Genomic DNA, 21,699 nt, shown 5'->3' on the forward strand with positions numbered 1-21,699 from the left:
CCTTTGTAACTTGTCATGATTGTGACCAGACTTACCTGGAGTTCATTACCTTGTAAATTGTGAGTTCATTACCTTTGTAAATTGTGAGTTCATTACCTTTGTAAATTGTGAGTTCATTACCTCTGTAACTTGCTCAGCTATCAAAACTTTGGAGTTCAGTCCCTGGACCAATTATGTACCTCTGTAATCTTTTGACTACCTCCCACAGGATGGGTATGGGGTGCATAATAAACATATTAAACTAACTAACTACCCCTGCCAAGCTACCCAAGACTCTATAACCCCACCCAGTAGATCAGATGCAGCATTCTCCACCTGACCTCAACATTCTGAACATGACTATAAATACTCCCGTACCTTCCACCCAAGGTAGATCTGTGTGTGACTTGAAAAAGCCCACTGTGTGGGTGAAACGTTGTCAATAAAGGATCACATTATACTGCATATGTGTTTATATATCCACTGTGTCGGTATTTGATACCATTTATTTCCACAGGGTTCAATAAGGCGTAATCTGTGGTGGCCTCAATACCCTCAACAACAGCGGCGGCGTCACTGACGAATTATTACAAATTCTTGTAAATTCTCCTGAGTTAATATAGTGGAGGAATAATTTGGAGTTGAGGATTGATTTGCGAGGTAAGTAAGAAGACTAAGATGTTAATATATAGTGAGATAATGTAATAAAGAAGTGGGGAGGAAGGAAAGTAATTATGTCTCACCACCGCCTCTTAATTACTTTATATTTTAACCTCCATTTTAAAAGTTAACAAATAATTAAACGAGAAAATGTAACTAGTAAGTCTCTAATTAACCAAGAACATTATTATATGATAATTTATGTTTAAATTTTATTGATAGCACTGATATTATTATTATTATTATTATTATTATTATTATTATTTTTGTTACTATTATTATTATTATTGTCAGGCAGGTCACAAGCAGATAACAGTGTCAGGCAGGTCACAAGCAGATAACAGTGTCAGGCAGGTCACAAGCAGATAACAGTGTCAGGCAGGTCACAAGCAGATAACAGTGTCAGGCAGGTCACAAGCAGATAACAGTGTCAGGCAGGTCACAAGCAGATAACAGTGTCAGGCAGGTCACAAGCAGATAACAGTGTCAGGCAGGTCACAAGCAGATAACAGTGTCAGGCAGGTCACAAGCAGAAAACAGTGTCAGGCAGGTCACAAGCAGATAACAGTGTCAGGCAGGTCACAAGCAGAAAACAGTGTCAGGCAGGTCACAAGCAGATAACAGTGTCAGGCAGGTCACAAGCAGAAAACAGTGTCAGGCAGGTCACAAGCAGATAACAGTGTCAGGCAGGTCACAAGCAGATAACAGTGTCAGGCAGGTCACAAGCAGATAACAGTGTCAGGCAGGTCACAAGCAGATAACAGTGTCAGGCAGGTCACAAGCAGAAAACAGTGTCAGGCAGGTCACAAGCAGATAACAGTGTCAGGCAGGTCACAAGCAGATAACAGTGTCAGGCAGGTCACAAGCAGATAACAGTGTCAGGCAGGTCACAAGCAGATAACAGTGTCAGGCAGGTCACAAGCAGAAAACAGTGTCAGGCAGGTCACAAGCAGATAACAGTGTCAGGCAGGTCACAAGCAGATAACAGTGTCAGGCAGGTCACAAGCAGAAAACAGTGTCAGGCAGGTCACAAGCAGATAACAGTGTCAGGCAGGTCACAAGCAGAAAACAGTGTCAGGCAGGTCACAAGCAGAAAACAGTGTCAGGCAGGTCACAGGCAGATAACAGTGTCAAGAAGGTCACAAGCAGATAACAGTGTCAGGCTGGTCACAAGCAGATAAGTGTCAAGAAGGTCACAAGCAGATAACAGTGTCAGGCAGGTCACAAGCAGATAACAGTGTCATGCAGGTCACAAGCAGATAACAGTGTCAGGCAGGTCACAACCAGATAACAGTGTCAAGGTCACAAGCAGATAACAGTGTCAGGCAGGTCACAAGCAGATAACAGTGTCAGGCTGGTCACAAGCAGATAACAGTGTCAGGCAGGTCACAAGCAGAAAACAGTGTCAGGCAGGTCACAAGCAGATAACAGTGTCAGGCTGGTCACAAGCAGATAACAGTGTCAGGCAGGTCACAAGCAGAAAACAGTGTCAGGCAGGTCACAAGCAGAAAACAGTGTCAGGCAGGTCACAGGCAGATAACAGTGTCAAGAAGGTCACAAGCAGATAACAGTGTCAGGCAGGTCACAAGCAGATAACAGTGTCAAGAAGGTCACAAGCAGATAACAGTGTCAGGCAGGTCACAAGCAGATAACAGTGTCATGCAGGTCACAAGCAGATAACAGTGTCAGGCAGGTCACAACCAGATAACAGTGTCAAGGTCACAAGCAGATAACAGTGTCAGGCAGGTCACAAGCAGATAACAGTGTCAGGCTGGTCACAAGCAGATAACAGTGTCAGGCAGGTCACAAGCAGAAAACAGTGTCAGGCAGGTCACAAGCAGATAACAGTGTCAGGCTGGTCACAAGCAGATAACAGTGTCAGGCAGGTCACAAGCAGAAAACAGTGTCAGGCAGGTCACAAGCAGAAAACAGTGTCAGGCAGGTCACAGGCAGATAACAGTGTCAAGAAGGTCACAAGCAGATAACAGTGTCAGGCAGGTCACAATCAGATAACAGTGTCAAGAAGGTCACAAGCAGATAACAGTGTCAGGCAGGTCACAAGCAGATAACAGTGTCATGCAGGTCACAAGCAGATAACAGTGTCAGGCAGGTCACAAGCAGATAACAGTGTCAAGAAGGTCACAAGCAGATAACAATGTCAGGCAGGTCACAAGCAGATAACAGTGTCAAGAAGGTCACAAGCAGATAACAAGTGTCAGGCAGGTCACAAGCAGAAAACAGTGTCAGGCAGGTCACAAGCAGATAACAGTGTCATGCAGGTCACAAGCAGATAACAGTGTCAGGCAGGTCACAAGCAGATAACAGTGTCAAGAAGGTCACAAGCAGATAACAGTGTCAGGCAGGTCACAAGCAGATAACAGTGTCAGGCAGGTCACAAGCAGATAACAGTGTAAGGCTGGTCACAAGCAGATACATGTCAGGCAGGTCACAAGCAGATAACAGTGTCAGACTAGTCACAAGCAGATAACAGTGTCAGGCAGGTCACAAGCAGATAACAGTGTCAGGCTGGTCACAAGCAGATAACAGTGTGAGGCAGGTCACAAGCAGATAACAGTGTCAGGCTAGTCACAAGCAGATAACAGTGTCAGGTTGGTCGCAAGCAGATAACAGTGTCAGGCAGGTCACAAGCAGATAACAGTGTCAGGCTGGTCACAAGCAGATAACAGTGTGAGGCAGGTCACAAGCAGATAACAGTGTCAGGCTGGTCACAAGCAGATAACAGTGTCAGGCTGGTCACAAGCAGATAACAGTGTCAGGCAGGTCACAAGCAGATAACAGTGTGAAACAGTGTGAGGCAGGTCACAAGCAGATAACAGTGTCAGGCAGGCCACAAGCAGATAACAGTGTCAGGCTGGTCAGAAGCAGATAACAGTGTCAGGCAGGTTACAAGCAGAAAACAGTGTCAAGCAGATCACAAGCAGATAACAGTGTCAGGCAGGTCACAAGCAGATAACAGTGTCAGGCTGGTCACAAGCAGATAACAGTGTGAGGCAGGTCACAAGCAGATAACAGTGTCAGGCTGGTCACAAGCAGATAACAGTGTGAGGCAGGTCACAAGCAGATAACAGTGTGAGGCAGGTCACAAGCAGATAACAGTGTCAGGCAGGTCACAAGCAGATAACAGTGTCAGGCAGGCCACAAGCAGATAACAGTGTCAGGCTGGTCACAAGCAGATAACAGTGTCAGGCAGGTTACAAGCAGAAAACAGTGTCAAGCAGATAACAGTGTCAGGCAGGTCACAAGCAGATAACAGTGTCAGGCAGGTCACAAGCAGATAACAGTGTTAGGCAGGTCACAAGCAGATAACAGTGTCAGGCAGGTCACAAGCAGATAACAGTGTCAGGCTGGTCACAAGCAGATAACAGTGTCAGGCAGGTCACAAGCAGATAACAGTGTCAGGCTAGTCACAAGCAGATAACAGTGTTAGGTTGGTCACAAGCAGATAACAGTGTCAGGCAGGTCACAAGCAGATAAGTGTCAGGCAGGTCACAGGCAGATAACAGTGTCAGGCTGATCACAAGCAGATAACAGTGTCATGCAGGTGACAAGCAGATAAGTGTCAGGCAGGTCACAAGCAGATAACAGTGTCAGGCAGGTCACAAGCAGATAACAGTGTCATGCAGGTCACAAGCAGATAACAGTGTCAAGAAGGTCACAAGCAGATAACAGTGTCAGGCAGGTCACAAGCAGATAACAGTGTCATGCAGGTCACAAGCAGATAACAGTGTCAGGCAGGTCACAACCAGATAACAGTGTCAAGGTCACAAGCAGATAACAGTGTCAGGCAGGTCACAAGCAGATAACAGTGTCAGGCTGGTCACAAGCAGATAACAGTGTCAGGCAGGTCACAAGCAGAAAACAGTGTCAGGCAGGTCACAAGCAGATAACAGTGTCAGGCTGGTCACAAGCAGATAACAGTGTCAGGCAGGTCACAAGCAGAAAACAGTGTCAGGCAGGTCACAAGCAGAAAACAGTGTCAGGCAGGTCACAGGCAGATAACAGTGTCAAGAAGGTCACAAGCAGATAACAGTGTCAGGCAGGTCACAATCAGATAACAGTGTCAAGAAGGTCACAAGCAGATAACAGTGTCAGGCAGGTCACAAGCAGATAACAGTGTCATGCAGGTCACAAGCAGATAACAGTGTCAGGCAGGTCACAAGCAGATAACAGTGTCAAGAAGGTCACAAGCAGATAACAGTGTCAGGCAGGTCACAAGCAGATAACAGTGTCAAGAAGGTCACAAGCAGATAACAAGTGTCAGGCAGGTCACAAGCAGAAAACAGTGTCAGGCAGGTCACAAGCAGATAACAGTGTCATGCAGGTCACAAGCAGATAACAGTGTCAGGCAGGTCACAAGCAGATAACAGTGTCAAGAAGGTCACAAGCAGATAACAGTGTCAGGCAGGTCACAAGCAGATAACAGTGTCAGGCAGGTCACAAGCAGATAACAGTGTAAGGCTGGTCACAAGCAGATACATGTCAGGCAGGTCACAAGCAGATAACAGTGTCAGGCTAGTCACAAGCAGATAACAGTGTCAGGCAGGTCACAAGCAGATAACAGTGTCAGGCTGGTCACAAGCAGATAACAGTGTGAGGCAGGTCACAAGCAGATAACAGTGTCAGGCTAGTCACAAGCAGATAACAGTGTCAGGTTGGTCGCAAGCAGATAACAGTGTCAGGCAGGTCACAAGCAGATAACACTGTCAGGCTGGTCACAAGCAGATAACAGTGTGAGGCAGGTCACAAGCAGATAACAGTGTCAGGCTGGTCACAAGCAGATAACAGTGTCAGGCTGGTCACAAGCAGATAACAGTGTCAGGCAGGTCACAAGCAGATAACAGTGTGAAACAGTGTGAGGCAGGTCACAAGCAGATAACAGTGTCAGGCAGGCCACAAGCAGATAACAGTGTCAGGCTGGTCACAAGCAGATAACAGTGTCAGGCAGGTTACAAGCAGAAAACAGTGTCAAGCAGATCACAAGCAGATAACAGTGTCAGGCAGGTCACAAGCAGATAACAGTGTCAGGCTGGTCACAAGCAGATAACAGTGTGAGGCAGGTCACAAGCAGATAACAGTGTCAGGCTGGTCACAAGCAGATAACAGTGTGAGGCAGGTCACAAGCAGATAACAGTGTGAGGCAGGTCACAAGCAGATAACAGTGTCAGGCAGGTCACAAGCAGATAACAGTGTCAGGCAGGCCACAAGCAGATAACAGTGTCAGGCTGGTCACAAGCAGATAACAGTGTCAGGCAGGTTACAAGCAGAAAACAGTGTCAAGCAGATAACAGTGTCAGGCAGGTCACAAGCAGATAACAGTGTCAGGCAGGTCACAAGCAGATAACAGTGTTAGGCAGGTCACAAGCAGATAGTGTCAGGCAGGTCACAAGCAGATAACAGTGTCAGGCTGGTCACAAGCAGATAACAGTGTCAGGCAGGTCACAAGCAGATAACAGTGTCAGGTTAGTCACAAGCAGATAACAGTGTTAGGTTGGTCACAAGCAGATAACAGTGTCAGGCAGGTCACAAGCAGATAAGTGTCAGGCAGGTCACAGGCAGATAACAGTGTCAGGCTGATCACAAGCAGATAACAGTGTCATGCAGGTGACAAGCAGATAAGTGTCAGGCAGGTCACAAGCAGATAACAGTGTCAGGCAGGTCACAAGCAGATAACAGTGTCATGCAGGTCACAAGCAGATAACAGTATCAGGCTGGTCACAAGCAGGTAACAGTGTCAGGCTGGTCACAAGCAGGTAACAATGTCAGGCAGGTCACAAGCAGATAACAGTGTCAGGCAGGTCACAAGCAGATAAGTGTCAGGCAGGTCACAAGCAGATAACAGTGTCAGGCAGGTCACAAGCAGATAACAGTGTCATGCAGGTCACAAGCAGATAAGTGTCAGTCAGGTCACAAGCAGATAACAGTTTCAGGCTGGTCACAAGCAGATAAGGGTGTCAGGCTGGTCACAAGCAGATAACAGTGTCAGGCTGGCCACAAGCAGATAACAGTGTCAGGCAGGTCACAAGCAGATAATGTCAGGAAGGTCACAAGCAGATAAGTGTTAGGCAGGTCACAAGCAGATAACAGTGTCAGGTTGTCACAAGCAAATAACAGTGTCAGGCTGGTCACAAGCAGATAAGGGTGTCAGGCTGGCCACAAGCAGATAACAATGTCAGGCAGGTCACAAGCAGATAACAGTGTCAGGCAGGTCACAAGCAGATAACAGTGTCAGGCTGTCACTAGCAGATAACAGTGTCAGGCAGGTCACAAGCAGATAAGTGTCAGGCAGGTCACAAGGAGATAACAGTGTCAGGCAGGTCACAAGCAGATAGTGTCAGGCTGGTCACAAGCAGATAACAGTGTCAGGCAGGTCACAAGCAGGTAATAGTGTCAGGCAGGTCACAAGCAGATAACAATGTCAGGCAGGTCACAAGCAAATAACAGTTTCAGGCTGTCACTAGCAGATAACAATGTCAGGCTGGTCACAGGCAGATAATATCAGGCTGGTCACAAGCAGATAATGTCAGGCTGTTCACTATCAGTTAACAGTGTCAGGCTGGTCACAAGCAGATAACAGTGTCAGGCTGGTCACAAGCACATAACAGTGTCAGGCTGGTCACAAACACATAACAGTGTCAGACTGGTCATTAGCAGATAACAGTGTCAGGCTAGTCACAAGCAGATAACAATGTCAGGCTAGTCACTAGCACATAGCAGTGTCAGGCTAGTCACTAGCAGATAACAGTGTCAGGCTGGTCACAGGCAGATAACAGTGTCATGCTGGTCACAAGCAGATAACAGTGTCAGGCTTGTCACAAGCAGATAACAGTGTCAGGCTGGTCAGAAGCAGATAACAGTGTCAAGCTGTTTCCTAGCATATAACAGTGTCAGGCTGTTCACAAGCAGATAACAGTATTAGGCTGGTCACTAACAGATAACAGTGTCAGGCTGGTCACTAACAGATGACAGTGTCAGGCTGGTCACTAGCAGATAACAGTGCCAGGCTAGTCACTAGCAGATAACAGTGTCAATCTGGTCACAAGCAGATAACAGTGTCAGTCTGGTCACAAACAGATAACAGTGTCTGGCTGGTCACAAGTAGATAACACTGTTAAGCTGGTCACTTGCAGATTACAGTGTCAGGCTGGTCACTAGCAGATAACAGTGTCAGGATGGTTACAAGCAGATAACAGTATCAGGCTTTTCACTAGCAGAGAACAGTGTCATGCTGGTCACTAGCAGATGACAGTGTCAGGCAGGTCACAAGCAGATAACAGTGTCAGGCTGGTCACTAGCAGATAACAGTGTCAGGGTAGTCACTAGCAGATAACAGTGTCGTTCTGTTCACAAGCAGATAACAGTGTCAGGCTGGTCAGAAGCAGATAACAGTGTCAGGCTAGTCTTTAGCTGATAACACTGATTGTTAGGCTGGTCACAAGCAGATAGGAGTGTGAGGCTGGGCACTACCAGATAACAGTGTCAGGCTGGTCACTAGCAGATGACTGTCAGGCTCATCACTAGCAGATAACAGTGTCAGGCTGGTCACTGGCAGAGAACAGTGTCAGGCTGGTTACAAGCAGATAACAGTGTCAGGCTTGTCACTAGCAGAGAACAGTGTCATGCTGGTCACTAGCAGATGACAGTGTCAGGCTGGTCACTGGCAGAGAACAATGTCAGGCTGGTCACAAGTGGATAACAGTGTTATGCTGGTCACTAGCAGATAACAGTGTCAGGCTGGTTACAAGCAGATAACAGTGTCAGGCTTGTCACTAGCAGAGAACAGTGTCATGCTGGTCACTAGCAGATGACAGTGTCAGGCTGGTCACAAGGAGATAAGTGTCAGGCTGGTCACTAGCAGATAACAGTGTCAGGCTGGTCACTAGCAGATAGCAGTGTCAGGCTAATCACTAGCAGATAACAGTGTCATTCTGTTCACAAGCAGATAACAGTGTCAGGCTGGTCAGAAGCAGATAGCAATGTCAGGCTCGTCACTAGCAGATAACAGTGTCAGGCTAGTCACTAGCAGATAACAGTGTCAAGCTGGTCACTGGCAGAGAACAGTGTCAGGCTGGTCACAAGTGGATAACAGTGTCATGCTGGTCACTAGTTGAGAGCAGTGTCAGGGTGGTCACAAGCAGATAACAGGGCCAGGCTGGTCACTAGCAGATACCAGTGTCAGGCTGGTCACAAGCAGATAACAGGGCCAGGCTGGTCACTAGCAGATACCAGTGTCAGGCTGGTCACAAGCACTTAACAGTGTCAGGCTTTTCACAAGCATATAACAGTGTCATGCTGGTTACAAGCAGATAACTGGAGTTTACCTGGAGAGAGTTTCGGAGGTCAACGCCCCCAGCAGTCCGGTCTGTGACCAGGCGTCATGGTGGATCAGGGCCTGATCAACCAGGCTGTTACTGCTGGTTGCATGCAATCCAACATACGAACCACAGCCCGGCTGGTCAGGTACCGACCTTAGGTGCTTGTCCATTGCCTGCTTGAAGACAGCCAGGGGTCTATTGGTATTCCCCCTTATGTATGCTGGGAGGCAGTTGAACAGTCTTTGGCCCGACATTTATTGTGTTGTCTCTTAACGTGCTAGTGGCACCCCTGCTTTTCATTGGGTGTATGTTGCATCGTCTGCTGAGTCTTTTGCTTTCATAGGGAGTGATTTTCGTGTGCAAGTTTTTTACTAGTTCCTCTAGGATTTTCCAGGTGTATATAATCATGTATCTCTCACACCTGCATTTCAGGGAGTACAGGTTCAGGAACTTCAAGCACTCCCAGTAATTGAGGTGTTTTATCTCAGTTATGTGTGCCATGAACGTTCTCTGTGCATTTTCTAGGTCAGCAGTTTCACCTGCCTTGAAAGGTGCTGTTAGTGTGCAGCAATATTCCTGCCTAGATATACCAAGTGACCTGAAGAGTGTCATCATGGGCTTGGCATCCCTAGTTTTGAAGGTTCTCATTATCCATCCTGTCATTTTTCTAGCAGATGCGATTGGTACAATGTTATGGTCCTTGAAGGTGAGATCCTCCGACATGATCACTCCCAGGTCTTTGACGTTAGTTTTTCGCTTTATTGTGTGGTTGGAATTTGTTTTATACTCTGACGAAGTTTTAATTTCCTCATGTTTACCATATCTGAATACAGTGGACCCCCGCATAACGATTTTAATCCGTGCAAGAGGGGTAATTGTTATGCGAAATAATCGGTATGTGAATGAATTTTCCCCGTAAGAAATAATGGAAATAAAATTAATCCGTGCAAGACACCCAAAAGTATGAAAAAAAATTTTTTACCACATGAAATATACATTTTCCTACACACAAAGAGAAGGATACATGCACAATAGTAGAGTAGTACATGCACAGTATATATTGTGCATGTACTAGTCTACTAAATGAAGAATAAATGACACTTACCTTTATTGAAGATGCAGCAATGACTGATGAGACACTGTGTCCTGGGAGTGCCTTTTCCTCCCGAGTACTGTAGGTCCTGTTTGGTATTTTCTTCCAGAACAGGCCTTATCACACTGTGTATGCCACTACGATTCTTAAATCTCTCAAACCAACCTTTGCTGGCTTTAAATTCACCAATATGAGCACTAGTTCCAGGCATTTTTCCCTGTTCACCTGGGTGTTAGTCGACTTGTGTGGGTTGCATCCTGGGAGAGAAGATTAAGGACCCCAATGGAAATAAGTTAGACAGTCTTCGATGACACTGACTTTTTTGGGTTATCCTGGGTGGCAAATCCTCTGGGGTTAATTGTTTCTTGGTATTCTCAATAAGCCACACCAACAACGGTGCTACAGCAGCAGCAGCAGCTGACGGTGGTACAGCAGCAACAGACGATGCTACAGCAGCAGCAGACGATGCTACAGCAGCAGCAGACGATGCTACAGCAGCAGCAGACGATGCTACAGCAGCAGCAGCAGCTGACGGTGGTACAGCAGCAACAGACGATGCTACAGCAGCAGCAGACGATGCTACAGCAGCAACAGACGATGTTACAGCAGCAGCAGCTGACGGTGGTACAGCAGCAGCAGCTGACAGTGCAGCAGCAGCTGACAGTGCAGCAGCAGCTGACAGTGGTACAGCAGCAGCTGTACCACCAATAGTAGCGATGGTTGATTGGGGTTTATTATACAACCTGGCCAGCTCGGAGACACGCACTCCACTTTCATACTTATCAATGATCTTTTTCTTCATCTCTATTGTAATTCTCACCCTTATTGCTGTAGGGTTGGCACTAGAAGCTTTCTTGGGGCCCATGGTCACTTATTTTCCAGAAAAAGCACCGAAAACACTGTAATAATACGAAATATTCCGATTGTATGCTTGGATGTTACCGCGGAGGCTGGCTGGTAAACAATGCCACCGGCGGAACATGTGAGCGTGGCTCAGGCCGCACATTGGACGCGTCTCGGACGAAAATCGGTGAGCGGGTTTTTAAGCGGTATGTGAGGCAAAATTTTTGCGATTAAAGCAAGCAGTATGCGGATTAATCGCTATGTGATGCCATCGTTATGCGGGGGTCCACTGTAATTGAAATTTCTCATCGTTGAATTTCATATTGTTTTCTGCAGCCCATTGAAAGATTTGGTTGATGTCCGCCTGGAGCCTTGCAGTGTCTTCAATGGAAGACACTGTCATGCAGATTCGGCTTTTGTGATTAATTCATTCCAGAAAGTCTGACAGAAACCGACTTGTATTAAAACTGAAGCAATATTTCCCATAAGAAATAATGTAAATCCAATTAATCTGTTCCAGTCACCCAAATATATTAACAAAAAATACATTTTATAGAGAATAACTATTGTTTTACATACAGAAAACAATGAGAAATAAATATAAATGACTAATAAAATGGATAAATGAATATTTAACATCACTTTTACCTTTATTGAAGACTCTTGTTAGAGTATGGAAGATGGCGAGGAGGGGAGAGGGAGGAGGAGAGGTTATTGTTTGGAAGGGAAATCCCCCTCCATAAGGACTTCAGGTATCAAGGCCCTATCTGGGCTTACTTCCCTTTTTTTGTCTGTTACTGGCACTTGGACCAGCTTGAGAATCACTGGACCCCTGTCGCACAAAAATCCATTCAGAGTGGTCTGTTTCTGGTGTCTCTTTAAGATTTGCCTAAAATGGGACAAGACATTGTCATTGAACATTGATGCGGACTTCCTGTACATCCTGGTGAGATCGGCAGCCACGTGTACACCATTTTCATACTTTGCTATGAGTTCTTTCTTGAATCCTATCGTGTTTCTCGCCTTCTTTATCAAAGGGCTGGCATTCAGAACTTTCTTTGGCCCCATGGTGGCTTATTTAGTAGTTGGACTCAATAAACAAGCACAAAAAACAATGGATTACAGTGGACCCCCGCATAGCGAACGCCTTGCATAGCGAACAATCCGCATAGCGGACGCTTTGTTCGCTAAAATTTTGCCCCGCATAGTGGACAAAAACCCGCTCAGCGGCCTTCGTCCGAGACGCGTCCAATGTGCGCCCTCAGCCAGCCTCACATGTGCCGCCCGTGCCATTGTTTACCAGCCAGCCTCCGCGGTAACATTCAAGCATACACTCGGAATATTTCGTATTATTACAGTGTTTTCGGTGCTGTTTCTGGAAAATAAGTGACCATGGGCCCCAAGAAAGCTTCTAGTGCCAACCCTACACCTCAAAGGGTAAGAATACCCATTGAAATGAAGAAAGAGATCATTGATAAGTATGAAAGTGGAGTACGTATCACCGACCTGGTCAGGTTGTACAAGAAACCAAAATCAACCATCTCTTCTATTGTGGGCAAGAAAACGGCAATCAAGGAAGCTGTTGTTGCCAAAGGTTTAACTGTGTTTTCGAAACAAAGATCGCAAGTGATGGAAGATGTTGAGAGACTCTTATTGGTGTGGATAAATGAAAAACAGCTAGCAGGAGATAGCGTCTCTCAAGCGATCATATGTGAAAAGGCTAGGAAGTTGCATGACGATTTAATTAAAAAAATGCCTGCAACTAGTGATGATGTGAGTGAATTTAAGGCCAGCAAAGGTTGGTTTGAGAGATTTAAGAAGCGTAGTGGCATCCATAGTGTGATACGGCATGGTGAGGCTGCCAGTTCGGACCACAAAGCGGCTGAAAAATATGTGCATGAATTCAAGGAGTACATAGAAACTGAAGGACTGGAACCTGAACAAGTGTTTAATTGTGATGAAACAGGCCTGTTCTGGAAGAAAATGCCAAGCAGGACCTACATTACTCAGGAGGAAAAGGCACTCCCAGGACATAAGCCTATGAAAGACAGGCTTACTTTGTTGATGTGTGCCAATGCTAGTGGTGATTGCAAAGTTAAGCCTTTATTAGTGTATCACTCTGAAACTCCCAGAGCGTTCAGGCAAAAGAATGTCCTCAAGGATAATTTGTGTGTGCTGTGGAGGGCAAACAGTAAGGCATGGGTCACTAGGGAATTTTTCTATAACTGGTTACACCATGCATTTGCCCCCAATGTGAAAGATTACCTAACTGAAAAGAAATTAGACCTTAAGTGCCTCCTGGTGTTAGACAATGCCCCTGGTCATCCTACAGACGTGGCAGAGCGACTTTATGGGGACATGAGCTTCATTAAGGTGAAGTTTTTGCCTCCTAATACCACTCCTCTCCTGCAGCCCATGGACCAGCAGGTCATTTCCAACTTCAAGAAACTGTACACAAAAGCTCTGTTTCAAAAGTGCTTTGAAGTGACCACAGACACTCGATTGACTCTAAAAGAGTTTTGGAAGGATCACTTTAATATCCTCAATTGTGTAAACCTTATAGGTAAGGCTTGGGAGGGAGTGACTAAGAGAACCTTGAACTCTGCTTGGAAGAAACTGTGGCCAGAATGTGTAGACAAAAGGGATTTTGAAGGGTTTGAGGCTAACCCTGAGAGGAGTAGTATACCAGTTGAGGAATCAATTGTGGAATTGGGGAAGTCCTTGGGGTTGGAGGTTAGTGGGGAGGATGTGGAAGAGTTGGTGGAGGAGGACAATGAAGAACTAACCACTGATGAGCTGATAGATCAACTTCAAGAGCAAGAGGCCAGACCTGGGGAAACTGGTTCAAAGGAGGGGAGAGAGAAATTGAAGGAATTGCCTACTTCAAAGATTAAGGAAATGTGTGCAAAATGGCTTGAAGTGCAAACCTTTTTTGATGAAAATCACCCTCACACAGCTATTGCAAGCCGTGCTGGTGACTGTTACAATGACACTGTTGTGAACCACTTTAGACAAATCATAAAGGAACGAGAGGTACAGGCCACTATGGACAGATATGTTGTGCGAAAGAAGTCCAGTGACTCTGAAGCTGGTCCTAGTGGCATTAAAAGAAGAAGGGAAGTAACCCCAGAAAAGGACTTGCTACCTCAAGTCCTAATGGAAGGGGATTCCCCTTCTAAACACTAACACTCTCTCTCCCCTCCTCCCATCCCATCAATCATCACCAGATCTTCAATAAAAGTAAGTGTCATGTAATTGTGCATGCCTTTTTCAGTTTGTGTGTACTAAAATTAACATTTTTTTGTGGTAAAAAAATTTTTTTTTCATACTTTTGGGTGTCTTGCACGGATTAATTTTATTTCCATTATTTCTTATGGGGAAAATTAATTCGCATAGCGAACATTTCGCATAACGGCCAGCCCTCTTGCACGGATTAAGTTCGCTATGCGGGGGTCCACTGTATTACGAAATGTTTTGGATGAACATTCAGGGTAATGCTCACTCAATGAGAAACAAAGCCAGACCGAGTCAGAACACGTGGGATGCTTTGTGTGGACGCAGGCAGGCAGACGCGTTTGGTACAGTGGGCCATTATCAACTCTACGAAAACTGATTGAATGTATGAAAACTGGGACAAAATTTTAATGGAAAAAGTCGTTGAAAACCGAATCCTATGAAAACCAGGGTATACAAAAACCAAGGTTCCACTGTAATGTACTTAACCCTTTGAGGGTCGGTCAGGTACATGCATGTCTTAGCAGCCAGTGTCGGTCACGTACATGTACACCAAAATTCTACCGCCTTTAAATCTGGTGGAAGAAACCTGGTAGGCCTACTTAGGAAAGAATGGGTCAGCATGGTCAGTGTATGCAGTATAAAAAATCCTGCAGCACGCAGTGCATAATGAGAAAAAAAACTCTGATCGTGTTTTTGGTTTAAAACAGTGACTGTGCAGTGTATTTTCATGTGGTATTTATGGCTGTATTCTCGTTTTCTTGGTCTCATTTGATAGAATGGAAAATACAGTGGACCCCTGGTTTACGATCAGCTCCCAATGCGACCAATTATGTAAGTGTATTTATGTAAGTGCGTTTCTATGTGTATGTTTGGGGGTCTGAAATGGACTAATCTAATTCACAATATTCCTTATGGGAACAAATTTGGTCAGTACTGGCACCTGAACATACTTATTTATTTATTTTATTTATTTATTTATTTATTTAGTAATTTAAGCATACATACAGAGGTACAAAAAATACAGGTAAGAGCAGCATTCCGAAGCCACTTATATGCACAGCATTACGGGCTGGCTTAAAATTAACTTAAGATTAACTAAGCAATGATGAAATCAGTGATAAAACATTATTGTAAACAGATAACTATAAAGCACAAATGAGTATTACAAAGACAGGTCATATGGTTGCTTGCATTGCTGTACATTCAGTCGAATGGAGTATTCTGTTAGGTAGTGTATTTAAAAAAATAATAAAGTTAGATTGGGTCCTAGGTTTAACATTTGTGTGATATAATTGTGAGTAACATATAGGATATACAATTTATAAGGTTCAGTTATTCAGTATTTATTTGGTTTTGAGTGAGTAAGTGGTCTTTGAGAAGAGACTTGAATTTATAAACAGGTAGTGTTTCTTTTATATTTACAGGTAATGAATTCCAGATTTTAGGGCCTTTTATGTGCATTGAGTTTTTGGCATAGCGTGAGATGGACACCAGGAACATCAAAGAGTGATCTGTGCCTTGTGTTATGGTCATGTGTTCTGTTGAGGTTGGCAAGGAGATGTTTGAGGGGAGGGTTAATATCAGAGTTAAGTGTTCTATGTATGTAATAGGTGCAATAATAAGTATGGATGTTTTGTATGGTGAGTAGGTTGAGTGTTTTGAATATTGGTGGAGTGTGTTGCCTGTAGTGAGAATTTGTTATTATTCTAACTGTAGCCTTTTGTTGGATAATTAGTGGTCTGAGATGGTTAATTGTTGTTGAGCCCCATGCACAAATTCCATAAGTGAGATAGGGGTAAATAAGAGAGTGATAAAGGGCCAGGAGGGCTGACTGTGGAACATAGTACCGTATCTTCGATAGTATGCCTACAGTCTTGGAAATTTTCTTAGAAATTTGTTGTATATGTGTATGAAATTTGAGTCTATTATCGAGGTGGATTCCTAAGAATTTTCCCTCTGTTAGCTTTGTGATAGGTGATCTGTTTATTGTTATGTTAAGAGGTACATTTGTAGCTCTGTTACCAAACTGAATGAAGTAGGTTTTGTCAATGTTTAGTGTAAGTTTGTTAGTCCTCATCCAGGTAGATATTTTCTGTAATTCGGTGTTTACAGTATTGGCTAGCGTGACTGGGCTCGGGTGAAAGAAGACGTATGTAGTGTCATCTGCAAAAAGTGTGGGTTTGAGTAATTGCGAAGCATTTGGTAGGTCATTTATGTATAGGAGAAAGAGAAGAGGGCCAAGGACACTTCCCTGTGGGACACCAACTGTAATTGGTTGTGCGGAAGAGAGTACATTTGCGTACACATATTGGCTTCTGTTGCTGAGGTAAGACTTGAGGTAGTTGAGGGAGTGCCCTCTAATACCATAGTGTGACAATTTTACGTGGAGCAAGTCATGGTCAACTGTATCAAAAGCTTTACGTAAGTCAATGAAGATCCCCAGTGGGACTTCTTTTTTCTCTATTGCAGTGTATATATGTTCTAGCATGTGTATAATAGCATCATTAGTATTTTTATTAGGCCTGAATCCAAATTGGCAGGGGTTGAGAATGTTTTGGGAGATGAGGTAGGAGTAGATTCGTTTATGAATTAATTTTTCTAAGATTTTTGAGAGAGGGTGTAAATTGGATATTGGCCTGTAGTTATTCAACTCTGTTTGGTCTCCTCCTTTATGGATCGGGGTGACCCTTGCTATTTTGAGAACTGTAGGGAAGGTGGAGGTTTCAATGGATTTGTTAGTGTTGCAATGATTGGTGATAGTACTTGTGACGCTTTTTTGTATAAAGGGTGGTAAGGTATTTAAACTCCTGCCTTGTTTTTCAGTGTGTTGATAATAAGGGAGACTTCGTATGGGTTAGTCGGAGCTAGGAACAGTGTGTTCGGGTAGTTGCCAGTGAGGTAGTCATTTGGTGGGGTATCTGAGCTTGGGATTTTATTGGCAAGGTTTTGACCTATAGTGGAGAAGAAATCATTGAGTCTGTTTGCTGTTTCTGTTGGTGGGAGTTGGGGTTCATCTGATTTTGCTAATTTTATTTCGCTATGTCATGATATCTTTTTTGTTCCCAGAATTTCTGATAGGGTCTTCCAGGTCTTTTTTATATCACCTCGTAAGTTGGATAATCTGTTCTCATAATACAACTTTTTTGCCCTTCTTATCAGGCTGGTTAGGATTGACGAGTAACGTTTTGTTTGGTCTCTGGTTATGTGACCCATTCTGTACTGTTTTTCATATCGGTGTTTTGTATTTATGGATTTGAGAATGCTGGGTGTTAGCCAGGGACTGTTCAGTCTCTTAGCTGTCATCTGTTTAGTTTTTTTAGGGCAGTGCTTGTTATAAAGGTATTGGGTCTTTTTTAGAAAATTATTAAAACATTCGTCAATATCTGTATAGATTTCTAGCTCAGTGTGCCAGTCAATGTTTGTTACTGCTGTTGTGAAGTTATTAATGGCTGCCTCATTGTGAAGTCTGAAGGTGACTTTAGTAGTGTCTTGGGGTATTTTACCAAGAGTTGTTATGAGGAAAGTAGGGTAGTGGTCTGTGGTATTATCTGTAATTATGCCTGATTTTAAAGGGGATATGGTGTTGGTCCAGATGTGGTCAAGTAGGGAGACACTAGTCTCCGTAACTCTTTGTAGGTTTTGTTACTGTTGGTAGCAACATGCAGTTACTCATTGTGTTTGTGAATTCAGTAACGTGTGGGTCCTGGTCTTGCAGGAGATTTATATTGAAGTCACCTGAGAGTAGTAAGTGATCTTTGTTCATGCGTGCATCAGTTATCATACTTCCTAGGTTTTGACTAAATTGGCTAATGTTTGATTGTGGAACTCTGTAGATGTTTATCACTGTGAGAGGTTTTTGTAGGTATTTGGATTTGAATTTAGCTATTATATATTCCCCATGTTCATCCCTTGTGCAAGTATTAGTGATACATTCTAGTTGGTCTGAGTAGTATATAGCAGTGCCACCCCCTTGTTAGTCTGGCCTACAGTTGTGTATGGCTGTGTAACCAGGAATGGCATAGACATCTGTAGTATCAGGCTTTAGCCAGGTTTCAGTTAGTGTAATGATGGACATACTGGCATGCAAGGAGTTTAGTAATGCTAGGAGGTCATCATAATGCTTGCTTAAAGATCTGATATTGTAGTTAAAGATAGTTATGTTGTTGTTGGCTCTGAGAAGTGCCTTTGATTGTTCTGCTGTGTAGTAATTACAGTAACTGTTTGAATCATTTAAGTCATTAAATAAGAGGTTGGTATCAGGCTCAAAGCTTGTAATCATAAGATTTGTAGTGAATCTATAGTTAGAATTAAGTAAAAAATAAAGTAAATATTCTAAAGCTAAAAAAAATAGCACCTGAATTATTTAACAAATGTAAAAATAATGAGCTAAGGTAGTTTTTTAAAGCTAAAATAAAGGAGACAATATAAAAGGGACTAAAATAATTTGTGGTGAACAAATAAAGTGATGATCAAATAATGGAGCTTGGGAATATGATAGTAGGTAGTACTTTAAAGGTAATTCTTTAAAGTTAGAATTATAATATAAAATTATAATATAAAAGGGACTAATATAAGTTGTGGTGAACAATAAAGTGGTAATCAAATAATTGCACTAAGGTCTAATATAATGACTTTTGTGGAGTCTATGTTTTGAGCTAGAATGAGCTATAGTACAACTAGATTTAATCTAATAATATAACAATACAAATTAAAAATAGCACCAGTCTCTCACTAGTAATTGCAATATGGTCTAATATAATGAATTTGGTATTGACTATAGTACAACTGAGTTTAATCTAATAATATAGAAAAGGCACAAGACTCTCAATTGTAATTGCACTAAGGTGTTATATAAGTTGTTTACAAGAATTAGAGTATAACTAGATTTAAATTGACAAGATAAAATATGCAAGTTAAGGTAGCAAAAGAATAAATGAAATAATATCGTAAACCGGGGGTCCACTGTATACAGTAGGGCCCCACTTTATGGCGTTTTGCCTTATGGCATTCCACCAATACGGCGATTTCAAATTATGATTAAAATTTGCTCTACGGCAAGCAGTCTTTCAAATATGGCACGCCCCACCTGGTTTGTTTACATTCTCCGTGAGAACAACTCTATTATGTCTGGAAATTTTCAAAAATTTCAAGTGTTTTAAAGTTATTGCATATTTTATTTGTACTCTGATAATTATACTTACGTGTACCTGTACCTAAATATACTAACACACTGTGCTGGCGTGCAGGGACACCTTAAAATCACTAAGAGTCTCTCCACTCTATGCCATATAATCTCTTCGGCTCATTAAATGTTGTATATTATGTTAATATAGACATTTCCATTAATCCGGTTAGGCAGCGGCAGCGGCAGCAGCGACTTCCAAGCTCCGTACTTTTCTCCAACTACCAGAGCTACCAATGCTCCTATGATGACCTAGTTACAAGCAAAACTGCACTACCCAACGTAGCACCCAGAATGACCAAAGATTACCAACAGTGAAACCTACAAATCGAAAAAATAGAGATCAAAGGAAGACTGCAAACTAACCGTAAGCAACACCCCGCTGCCAGCCGAACAACGTAACCCTAAGCTTTGTATACTACAACTTCTTCTTAACTACAACAATTCCTGTAGTATTATGAGGCGCAATCTAAGAGGAAACAGCACCAAGGCCAGCAAGAAAATACCGAAAAATCAACTATTCAACAAGTGTAGTCAGGAGGACGCCGGCCCAGCAACCACCCCACTCACCACCACTCGAGGCCACACCACAACAATAACAACAAACATGGCTGCCACCAGCCCATCCTCCCCTCTCTTCCCCGGATTCAACCTACCAAGTAGTCTCTCAGGTATGACCAACGATCCAGATACCCTAAAGTCATGCATCTCCAACTTAGTTATTGAAAATATGAATCTTCGAGAGACGCTAGCAAAACAAGACACCAGGATGACACAACTCGAAAACAAAATCCTCAGTCTTGAACAAAAGTTTTCAACACCAGGAACGACTAACTGTGACAAGACCATCCAGACAGTCATAGATAGCCATACCCAACAAATAATATCTCTTAATACAAAGGTTGAAGAAGCAGTAAAAGAATGGAAGAGCAACTTAGATAACCAGTTCAGTGACTACTTTGCTCTCCAAGAAGATAAAACTGAACAAGATAAACTATCGGACGCAGTAATAGTTAACAGTCCACTTTTTCCTAGTGATATGAACCAAACAAACAGTAAAGAAATTACTCTGCAGATCATAAAGGACCAAACAAGTGTTATTGTACCAGAGTCAGAAATAAAAGAAGCCAGGTTACTAGGATCCCATGGTAGAAAAAGTGTTATGCTTAGATTCCACTCACATGACAGAAAAAAAGACTTAATTATTGCATCTATTAAAGTAAAGAAAGAGGTATATATAAACGAGTGTCTTACCAAAAAACGTCAAAACCTCCTGTATAGAGTCAGAAAACTTAAGCGAGAGAATAATGACACAATACACCAATGCTTCACACGGGATGGGAAAATTCTAGTTAGGAAAACAAATGTAGGTCAACTGTACACAATCACGAACGAGAATGATCTATCACGATTTCTCAGGGATACCAATCTTACAGAGAATAACTAAACAATGTCCAACTAAAAAGCCTACGTAGTGTAGTGTACGTTTTGCTCCATTATTGTTCAAATTTCATTGTACAATCTCTTAGTAATTAAGTAATCAACTACCTCATTTTGTGATTTTACTAGTAAGCATAGGTCACCTTATGTGATTTTGTTATTTACTATTGTTCGCTTAAACATTAGCTGAATTGATACTTTCTCTGTCCATATTACTACCTCATATTTTTTTTTTTTTAAATACTATCAATTGATATTACTTACTAAAATTAATAAATATAATTTTTACTAAAATTTCAATTTACTCTTAACAATTTTGACATTTAATAACCATTACTTGTCTAATTACCTTTATCTGTTTTAATACCACATTTACTATCCTAGATTACTCTTAATTACCTTGTACTGCCATATAACCTCAAGTATTTATTTATTTATTTATTTATTTATTTATAATTTGAGCACACTTACAGAGGTACAAAAAAAAATACAGATAAGAGCAGCATGCCAAAGCCACTTATACTATGCATAGCATTACGGGCTGGCTTAAAATTAACTTAAGATTAACTAAGCAATGATGAAATCAGTGAAAAATATTAATGTAAACTGATTACTATAAAGCACAAGTGAGTATTACAAAGACAGGTCATATGGTTGCATGCATTGTTGTAAATTCAGTAGAATGGAGTATTCTGTTAGGTAGTGAATTTAAAAAATAATAAAGTTAGATTGGGTTTTAGGTTTAACATTTATGTGATATAATTGTGAGAAACATTTAAGATATACAATTTATAAGGTTCAGTTATTCAGTATTTATTTGGTTTTGGGTGAGTAAGTGATCTTTGAGAAGAGACTTGAATTTATAAACAGGTAGTGTTTCTTTTATATTAACAGGTAATGAATTCCAGATTTTAGGGCCTTTTATGTGCATT

At 42.6% G+C, this 21,699-nt stretch overlaps 1 protein-coding gene across 2 annotated transcripts in view; it reads left to right on the forward strand.

Annotated features, from left to right (window-relative positions):
- Positions 1–504: 504 nt before the first annotated feature.
- LOC128700115 (zinc finger protein 84-like) overlaps positions 505–21,699 on the forward strand; it is a 96,336-nt gene continuing 75,141 nt past the window's right edge. Inside the window, exon 1 of one of the 2 annotated variants that reach the window (XM_070100825.1) lies at positions 505–639. The gene's annotated coding sequence lies outside the window, so the exon portion shown is untranslated. The remainder of the gene's footprint in view (positions 640–21,699) is intronic. The other variant, XM_070100824.1, reaches the window with a different exon arrangement.

Source organism: Cherax quadricarinatus, chromosome 74 (genome assembly GCF_038502225.1).
Source record: "Cherax quadricarinatus isolate ZL_2023a chromosome 74, ASM3850222v1, whole genome shotgun sequence".
Classification (NCBI taxonomy): Eukaryota; Metazoa; Arthropoda; class Malacostraca; order Decapoda; family Parastacidae; genus Cherax; species Cherax quadricarinatus.